The sequence below is a fragment of the Syngnathus scovelli genome, unplaced genomic scaffold, assembly GCF_024217435.2.
Source record: "Syngnathus scovelli strain Florida unplaced genomic scaffold, RoL_Ssco_1.2 HiC_scaffold_155, whole genome shotgun sequence".
NCBI lineage: Eukaryota > Metazoa > Chordata > Actinopteri > Syngnathiformes > Syngnathidae > Syngnathus > Syngnathus scovelli.
Genome location: NW_026061248.1, coordinates 40,001 through 49,816, shown reverse-complemented (window position 1 = coordinate 49,816; position 9,816 = coordinate 40,001).

Genomic DNA, 9,816 nt, shown 5'->3' with positions numbered 1-9,816 from the left:
GGTCGGCCTGAACAAGTGAAAATTCGGCCTCTTCCCCTGGAGGTCCGGAACATTTTGGCGAATATTTTCTAAGTGCCATCGGCTCTTCCGCCGTAAGGTGTCCGACTCGGCCGGTTCCTCCGGTCGGCCTGAACGAGCGAAAATTCGGCCTCTTCCCCTGGAGGTCCTGTCAAGTTTAACGAATATTTTCTAAGTGCCATCGGCTCTTCCGCCGTAAAGCGTCCGACTCGGCTGGTTCCCGATGTCGGCCAGAACAAGTGGAAATTCGGCCTCTTCCCCTGGAGGTCAGTTGAAGTTTAACGAATATTTTCTAAGTGCCAACGGCTGCTCCGCCGTAAAGCGTCCGACTCGGCTGGTTCCCGATGTCGGCCAGAACAAGTGAAAATTCGGCCTCTTCCCCTGGAGGTCCGTTCAAGATTAACGAATATTTCCTAAGTGCCAACGGCTGCTCCGCCGTAAAGCGTCCGACTCGGCTGGTTCCCGATGTCGGCCAGAACAAGTGAAAATTCGGCCTCTTCCCCTGGAGGTCCGTTCAAGATTAACGAATATTTTCTAAGTGCCAACGGCTCTTGCGCCGAAAAGCGTCCGCCTCGGCTGGTTCCCGCGGTCGGACACAAAATGTGTCAATTCGGCCTCTCTGAGGTACCAGGGGTAGGCTTTATGTACTTGGTCCCCCCACTTAGTGTACTCATCACTTTACCCCCCTTTCGCAAAATATAGTCGGCACGTATGTGCAGAACTGTTTATTTTCATTTTAAAAATTGTCTAAGTGCCAGCGGAAGCTGTCACACGAACTGTCCGAGCTACCACGGTGCCCATCCCGGGCAGTGACGGCAAAAGGCCGATGTGTGTTTGATGGAAGTCTGAATAATTTCTAAGTGCCAACGGCTCAACCGCCGTAAAGTGTCCGCCTCGGCCGGTTCTCCCGGTCGGCCCGAACGAGCGAAAATTCGGCCTCTTTCCCTGGAGGTCCGGAACATTTTGGCGAATATTTTCTAAGTGCCAACGGGTGCTCCGCCGTAAAGTGTCCGCCTCGGCTGGTTCCCCCGGTCGGCCAGAACAAGTGAAAATTCGGCCTCTTCCCCTGGAGGTCCGGAACATTTTGGCGAATATTTCCTAAGTGCCAACGGCTGCTCCGCCGTAAAGTGTCCGCCTCGGCCGGTTCACCCGGTCGGCCAGAACAAGTGAAAATTCGGCCTCTTCCCCTGGAGGTCCGGAACATTTTGGCAAATATTTCCTAAGTGCCAACGGCTGCTCCGCCGTAAAGTGTCCGACTCGGCCGGTTCCCCCGGTCGGCCAGAACAAGTGAAAATCCGGCCTCTTCCCCTGGAAGTCCGGCCGAGTTAAGGCAAATATTTCCTAAGTGCCAACGGCTGTTCCGCCGTAAAGGGTCCGACTCGGCTGGTTCCCGATGTCGGCCAGAACAAGTGAAAAATCGGCCTCTTCCCCTGGAAGTCCGGCCGAGTTCGGCGAATATTTCCTAAGTGCCAACGGCTGTTCCGCCGTAAAGAGTCCGACTCGGCTGGTTCCCGATGTCGGCCAGAACAAGTGAAAATCCGGCCTCTTCCCCTGGAGGTCCGGAACATTTTGGCAAATATTTCCTAAGTGCCAACGGCTGCTCAGCCTTAAAGTGTCCGACTCGGCTGGTTCCCGATGTCGGCCAGAACAAGTGAAAATCCGGCCTCTTCCCCTGGAAGTCCGGCCGAGTTAAGGCGAATATTTCCTAAGTGCCAACGGCTGTTCCGCCGTAAAGAGTCCGACTCGGCTGGTTCCCGATGTCGGCCAGAACAAGTGAAAATCCGGCCTCTTCCCCTGGAAGTCCGGCCGAGTTAAGGCAAATATTTCCTAAGTGCCAACGGCTGTTCCGCCGTAAAGAGTCCGACTCGGCTGGTTCCCGATGTCGGCCAGAACAAGTGAAAATCCGGCCTCTTCCCCTGGAAGTCCGGCCGAGTTAAGGCGAATATTTCCTAAGTGCCAACGGCTGCTCAGCCTTAAAGTGTCCGACTCGGCTGGTTCCCGATGTCGGCCAGAACAAGTGAATATTCGGCCTCTTCCCCTGGAGGTCCGGAACATTTTGGCAAATATTTTCTAAGTGCTAACGGCTGTTGCGCCGTAACGTGTCCGACCCGGCTGGTTCTCCCGGTCGGCCCGAACGAGCGAAAATTCGGCCTCTTCCCCTGGAGGTCCGGAACATTTTGGCGAATATTTCCTAAGGGCCAACGGCTGCTCCGCCGTAAAGAGACCGACTCGGCTGGTTCCCGATGTCGGCCAGAACAAGTGAAAATTCGGCCTCTTCCCCTGGAGGTCAGTTGAAGTTTAACGAATATTTCCTAAGTGCCAACGGCTGCTCCGCCGTAAAGTGTCCGACTCGGCTGGTTCCCGATGTCGGCCAGAACAAGTGAATATTCGGCCTCTTCCCCTGGAGGTCCGGAACATTTTGGCAAATATTTCCTAAGTGCCAACGGCTGCTCCGCCGTAAAGAGTCCGACTCGGCTGGTTCCCGATTTCGGCCAGAACAAGTGAAAATTCGGCCTCTTCCCCTGGAAGTCCGGCCGAGTTCGGCGAATATTTCCTAAGTGCCAACGGCTCTTGCGCCGAAAAGCGTCCGACTCGGCTGGTTCCCGATGTCGGCCAGAACAAGTGAATATTCGGCCTCTTCCCCTGGAGGTCCGTTCAAGATTAACGAATATTTTCTAAGTGCCAACGGCTGCTCCGCCGTAAAGCGTCCGTCTCGGCTGGTTCCCGATGTCGGCCAGAACAAGTGGAAATTCGGCCTCTTCCCCTGGAAGTGCGGCCAAGTTTGGCGAATATTTCCTAAGTGCCAACGGCTGCTCCGCCGTAAAGCGTCCGACTCGGCTGGTTCCCGATGTCGGCCAGAACAAGTGAAAATTCGGCCTCTTCCCCTGGAGGTCCGTTCAAGTTTAACGAATATTTTCTAAGTGCCAACGGCTGCTCCGCCGTAAAGGGTCCGACTCGGCTGGTTCCCGATGTCGGCCAGAACAAGTGAAAATCCGGCCTCTTCCCCTGGAGGTCAGTTGAAGTTTAACGAATATTTTCTAAGTGCCAACGGCTGCTCCGCCGTAAAGCGTCCGACTCGGCTGGTTCCCGATGTCGGCCAGAACAAGTGAAAATTCGGCCTCTTCCCCTGGAGGTCAGTTGAAGTTTAACGAATATTTTCTAAGTGCCAACGGCTGCTCCGCCGTAAAGCGTCCGACTCGGCTGGTTCCCGATGTCGGCCAGAACAAGTGAAAATTCGGCCTCTTCCCCTGGAGGTCAGTTGAAGTTTAACGAATATTTTCTAAGTGCCAACGGCTGCTCCGCCGTAAAGCGTCCGACTCGGCTGGTTCCCGATGTCGACCAGAACAAGTGGAAATTCGGCCTCTTCCCCTGGAGGTCAGTTGAAGTTTAACGAATATTTTCTAAGTGCCAACGGCTGTTCCGCCGTAAAGAGTCCGACTCGGCTGGTTCCCGATGTCGGCCAGAACAAGTGAAAATTCGGCCTCTTCCCCTGGAGGTCCGTTCAAGATTAACGAATATTTTCTAAGTGCCAACGGCTCTTGCGCCGAAAAGCGTCCGCCTCGGCTGGTTCCCGCGGTCGGACACAAAATGTGTCAATTCGGCCTCTCTGAGGTACCAGGGGTAGGCTTTATGTACTTGGTCCCCCCACTTAGTGTACTCATCACTTTACCCCCCTTTCGCAAAATATAGTCGGCACGTATGTGCAGAACTGTTTATTTTCATTTTAAAAATTGTCTAAGTGCCAGCGGAAGCTGTCACACGAACTGTCCTAGCTACCACGGTGCCCATCCCGGGCAGTGACGGCAAAAGGCCGATGTGTGTTTATGGAAGTCTGAATAATTTCTAAGTGCCAACGGCTCAACCGCCGTAAAGTGTCCGCCTCGGCTGGTTCTCCCGGTCGGCCCGAACGAGCGAAAATTCGGCCTCTTCCCCTGGAGGTCCGGAACATTTTGGCGAATATTTTCAAAGTGCCAACGGCTGCTCCGCCGTAAAGTGTCCGCCTCGGCTGGTTCCCCCGGTCGGCCAGAACAAGTGAAAATTCGGCCTCTTCCCCTGGAGGTCCGGAACATTTTGGCGAATATTTTCAAAGTGCCAACGGCTGCTCCGCCGTAAAGTGTCCGCCTCGGCTGGTTCCCCCGGTCGGCCAGAACAAGTGAAAATTCGGCCTCTTCCCCTGGAGGTCCGGAACATTTTGGCGAATATTTCCTAAGTGCCAACGGCTGCTCCGCCGTAAAGTGTCCGACTCGGCTGGTTCCCCCGGTCGGCCAGAACAAGTGAAAAATCGGCCTCTTCCCCTGGAAGTCCGGCCGAGTTAAGGCAAATATTTCCTAAGTGCCAACGGCTGCTCAGCCTTAAAGGGTCCGACTCGGCTGGTTCCCGATGTCGGCCAGAACAAGTGAAAATCCGGCCTCTTCCCCTGGAAGTCCGGCCGAGTTAAGGCGAATATTTCCTAAGTGCCAACGGCTGCTCAGCCTTAAAGTGTCCGACTCGGCTGGTTCCCGATGTCGGCCAGAACAAGTGAATATTCGGCCTCTTCCCCTGGAGGTCCGGAACATTTTGGCAAATATTTCCTAAGTGCCAACGGCTGCTCCGCCGTAAAGTGTCCGACTCGGCTGGTTCCCGATGTCGGCCAGAACAAGTGAAAATCCGGCCTCTTCCCCTGGAAGTCCGGCCAAGTTCGGCGAATATTTCCTAAGTGCCAACGGCTGCTCCGCCGTAAAGAGACCGACTCGGCTGGTTCCCGATGTCGGCCAGAACAAGTGAAAATTCGGCCTCTTCCCCTGGAGGTCAGTTGAAGTTTAACGAATATTTCCTAAGTGCCAACGGCTGCTCCGCCGTAAAGTGTCCGACTCGGCTGGTTCCCGATGTCGGCCAGAACAAGTGAATATTCGGCCTCTTCCCCTGGAGGTCCGGAACATTTTGGCAAATATTTCCTAAGTGCCAACGGCTGCTCCGCCGTAAAGAGTCCGACTCGGCTGGTTCCCGATTTCGGCCAGAACAAGTGAAAATTCGGCCTCTTCCCCTGGAAGTCCGGCCGAGTTCGGCGAATATTTCCTAAGTGCCAACGGCTCTTGCGCCGAAAAGCGTCCGACTCGGCTGGTTCCCGATGTCGGCCAGAACAAGTGAATATTCGGCCTCTTCCCCTGGAGGTCCGTTCAAGATTAACGAATATTTTCTAAGTGCCAACGGCTGCTCCGCCGTAAAGCGTCCGTCTCGGCTGGTTCCCGATGTCGGCCAGAACAAGTGGAAATTCGGCCTCTTCCCCTGGAAGTGCGGCCAAGTTTGGCGAATATTTCCTAAGTGCCAACGGCTGCTCCGCCGTAAAGCGTCCGACTCGGCTGGTTCCCGATGTCGGCCAGAATAAGTGGAAATTCGGCCTCTTCCCCTGGAGGTCAGTTGAAGTTTAACGAATATTTTCTAAGTGCCAACGGCTGCTCCGCCGTAAAGCGTCCGACTCGGCTGGTTCCCGATGTCGGCCAGAACAAGTGAAAATTCGGCCTCTTCCCCTGGAAGTGCGGCCAAGTTAAGGCAAATATTTCCTAAGTGCCAACGGCTGTTCCGCCGTAAAGGGTCCGACTCGGCTGGTTCCCGATGTCGGCCAGAACAAGTGAAAATTCGGCCTCTTCCCCTGGAGGTCAGTTGAAGTTTAACGAATATTTTCTAAGTGCCAACGGCTGCTCCGCCGTAAAGCGTCCGACTCGGCTGGTTCCCGATGTCGGCCAGAACAAGTGAAAATTCGGCCTCTTCCCCTGGAGGTCCGTTCAAGTTTAACGAATATTTTCTAAGTGCCAACGGCTGCTCCGCCGTAAAGCGTCCGACTCGGCTGGTTCCCGATGTCGGCCAGAACAAGTGAAAATTCGGCCTCTTCCCCTGGAGGTCAGTTGAAGTTTAACGAATATTTTCTAAGTGCCAACGGCTGCTCCGCCGTAAAGCGTCCGACTCGGCTGGTTCCCGATGTCGGCCAGAACAAGTGAAAATTCGGCCTCTTCCCCTGGAGGTCAGTTGAAGTTTAACGAATATTTTCTAAGTGCCAACGGCTGCTCCGCCGTAAAGCGTCCGACTCGGCTGGTTCCCGATGTCGGCCAGAACAAGTGAAAATTCGGCCTCTTCCCCTGGAGGTCCGTTCAAGTTTGGGGAATATTTTCTAAGTGCCAACGGCTGCTCCGCCTTAAAGCGTCCGACTCGGCTGGTTCCCGATGTCGGCCAGAACAAGTGAAAATCCGGCCTCTTCCCCTGGAAGTCCGGCCGAGTTAAGGCAAATATTTCCTAAGTGCCAACGGCTGCTCAGCCTTAAAGGGCCCGACTCGGCTGGTTCCCGATGTCGGCCAGAAGAAGTGACAATTCGGCCTCTTCCCCTGGAGGTCTTTTCAAGTTTAACGAATATTTTCTGAGTGCCAACGGCTGCTCCGCCTTAAAGCGTCCGACTCGGCTGGTTCCCGATGTCGGCCAGAACAAGTGACAATTCGGCCTCTTCCCCTGGAGGTCCTTTCAAGTTTAACGAATATTTTCTAAGTGCCAACGGCTGCTCCGCCGTAAAGCGTCCGACTCGGCTGGTTCCCGATGTCGGCCAGAACAGGTGAAAATTCGGCCTCTTCCCCTGGAGGTCCGTTCAAGTTTGGCGAATATTTTCTAAGTGCCAACGGCTGCTCCGCCTTAAAGTGTCCGACTCGGCTGGTTCCCGATGTCGGGCAGAACAAGTGACAATTCGGCCTCTTCCCCTGGAAGTCCGGCCGAGTTTGGCGAATATTTTCTAAGTGCCAACGGCTGCTCCGCCGTAAAGAGTCCGACTCGGCTGGTTCCCGATGTCGGCCAGAAAAAGTGACAATTCGGCCTCTTCCCCTGGAGGTCCTTTGAAGTTTAGCGAATATTTTCTAAGTGCCAACGGCTCTTGCGCCGAAAAGCGTCCGCCTCGGCTGGTTCCCGCGGTCGGCCGTAATAGGCGAAAATTCGGCCTCTTCCCCTGGAGCGACCTCCAAATTTGGGCGAAATTTTTTCTAAGTGCCTAAAGGTACCAGGGGTTTGGGTACCAGGGGTGCATTACCAACTGGTCTTTTGTCAACCCATGTACTTTTTCTAGAGTACATGGGTTGGTCCCCCCACTTAGTGTACTCATCACTTTACCCCCCTTTCGCAAAATATAGTCAGAACGAGCATGGGGGACGCAATTGTTTTCCATGCAAATCAATTGGGCCTGGTCCGAGCGCTGGTAACGGCCGCCAGCAAGCGTCCCCTGCTCGGATAGCAGAACTGAAGAAGGCACGGCACTTCCAGAGAGAGAGAGAAAATTTTCTAAGTGCCACATTTCTCAAAAATTTTCAAAGTGCCACATCTCTCAAAAAATTTCTAAGTGCCACATCTCTCAAAAAATTTCTAAGTGCCACATCTCTCAAAAAATTTCTAAGTGCCACATCTCTCAAAAACTTTCAAAGTGCCACATCTCTGAAAAACTTTCTAAGTGCCACGTCTCTGAAAAATTTTCTAAGTGCCACGGCACGGCTGTGAAATATTCAAAGTCCTACAGGCATTGGCAGAATGCGCGGACGGCCGTCTGCTCCCGGCGGCCGCCGCGAAGCTACTACCCCCTCCCGGGGACGGCTGTCTGCTCCCGGCAGCCGTCCTTACCCCCCTCCCCCGTTTGCACCGCCTGAAGTTAGACCCGCCTTGGTAGGGCCCCCACCGGCCCCGGCTCGCCGGCGTTGGGTGGACGGTTCCTGCCCACTTGCGGGTCCCGGTCGCTTGGCAACCGACCGGGGAGGACCAGCCGCCTCCTTAAACACAGGCTGGAAGGGAAATCCGGTCAAGCTACGGAGGACCGGCCGCCTCCTTAAACACAGGCCGGAAGGGAAATCCGATCAAGCTACGGAGGACCGGTCGCCTCCCTAAACACAGGCCGGGCAAAAATCTGCGAATGGGCCCGTCAAGGGTAGTGGGTCATCCAAGGTGGGAGGTACCGGCCGCCTCCTTAAACACAGGCCGGGCAAAAATCTGCGAATGGGCCCGTCAAGGGTAGTGGGTCATCCAAGGTGGGAGGTACCGGCCGCCTCCTTAAACACAGGCCGGGCAAAAATCTGCGAATGGCCCGTCAAGGGTAGAAGGTCATCCAAGGAGGGAGGTACCGGCCGCCTCCTTAAACACAGGCCGGGCAAAAATCTGCGAATGGCCCGTCAAGGGTTGTTGGTCATCCAAGGAGGGAGGTACCGGCCGCCTCCTTAAACACAGGCCGGGCAAAAATCTGCGAATGGCCCGTCAAGGGTTGTTGGTCATCCAAGGAGGGAGGTACCGGCCGCCTCCTTAAACACAGGCCGGGCAAAAATCTGCGAACGGCCCGTCAAGGGTTCTGTCTCATCCAAGAAAGGGGTACCGGCCGCCTCAGAGGCCGGAGCGAAGGGGGCGAAAGGCTGTCGATGGGGAAGGATCGGGGCCACGGCTAATCTAGCGATGCCCGCGTCGGGCGGTCACTCCGACGAATGAGCGGGGCCGAATCCGGCGCGAGGCGGCCTTCAGGCACGTGGTTCGAGACGACCTCACCCGGCTCTAGCCCGGAGGATCGGAGGCAACGGCCGTCTCCTTAAGCTAAGGCCGGACGAAAATCTGCGGATGCGGTCCATCCAAGGCAGACGGAGGTACCGGCCGCCTCGGTAAACAATGCCCGGGCAAAAATCTGCGAACGGCCCGTCAAGGGTTCTGTCTCATCCAAGAAAGGGGTACCGGCCGCCTCAGAGGCCGGAGCGAAGGGGGCGAAAGGCTGTCGATGGGGAAGGATCGGGGCCACGGCTAATCTAGCGATGCCCGCGTCGGGCGGTCACTCCGACGAATGAGCGGGGCCGAATCCGGCGCGAGGCGGCCTTCAGGCACGTGGTTCGAGACGACCTCACCCGGCTCTAGCCCGGAGGATCGGAGGCAACGGCCGTCTCCTTAAGCTAAGGCCGGACGAAAATCTGCGGATGCGGTCCATCCAAGGCAGACGGAGGTACCGGCCGCCTCGGTAAACAATGCCCGGGCAAAAATCTGCGAACGGCCCGTCAAGGGTTCTGTCTCATCCAAGAAAGGGGTACCGGCCGCCTCAGAGGCCGGAGCGAAGGGGGCGAAAGGCTGTCGATGGGGAAGGATCGGGGCCACGGCTAATCTAGCGATGCCCGCGTCGGGCGGTCACTCCGACGAATGAGCGGGGCCGAATCCGGCGCGAGGCGGCCTTCAGGCACGTGGTTCGAGACGACCTCACCCGGCTCTAGCCCGGAGGATCGGAGGCAACGGCCGTCTCCTTAAGCTAAGGCCGGACGAAAATCTGCGGATGCGGTCCATCCAAGGCAGACGGAGGTACCGGCCGCCTCGGTAAACAATGCCCGGGCAAAAATCTGCGAACGGCCCGTCAAGGGTTCTGTCTCATCCAAGAAAGGGGTACCGGCCGCCTCAGAGGCCGGAGCGAAGGGGGCGAAAGGCTGTCGATGGGGAAGGATCGGGGCCACGGCTAATCTAGCGATGCCCGCGTCGGGCGGTCACTCCGACGAATGAGCGGGGCCGAATCCGGCGCGAGGCGGCCTTCAGGCACGTGGTTCGAGACGACCTCACCCGGCTCTAGCCCGGAGGATCGGAGGCAACGGCCGTCTCCTTAAGCTAAGGCCGGACGAAAATCTGCGGATGCGGTCCATCCAAGGCAGACGGAGGTACCGGCCGCCTCGGTAAACAATGCCCGGGCAAAAATCTGCGAACGGCCCGTCAAGGGTTCTGTCTCATCCAAGAAAGGGGTACCGGCCGCCTCAGAGGCCGGAGCGAAGGGGGCGAAAGGCTGTCGATGGG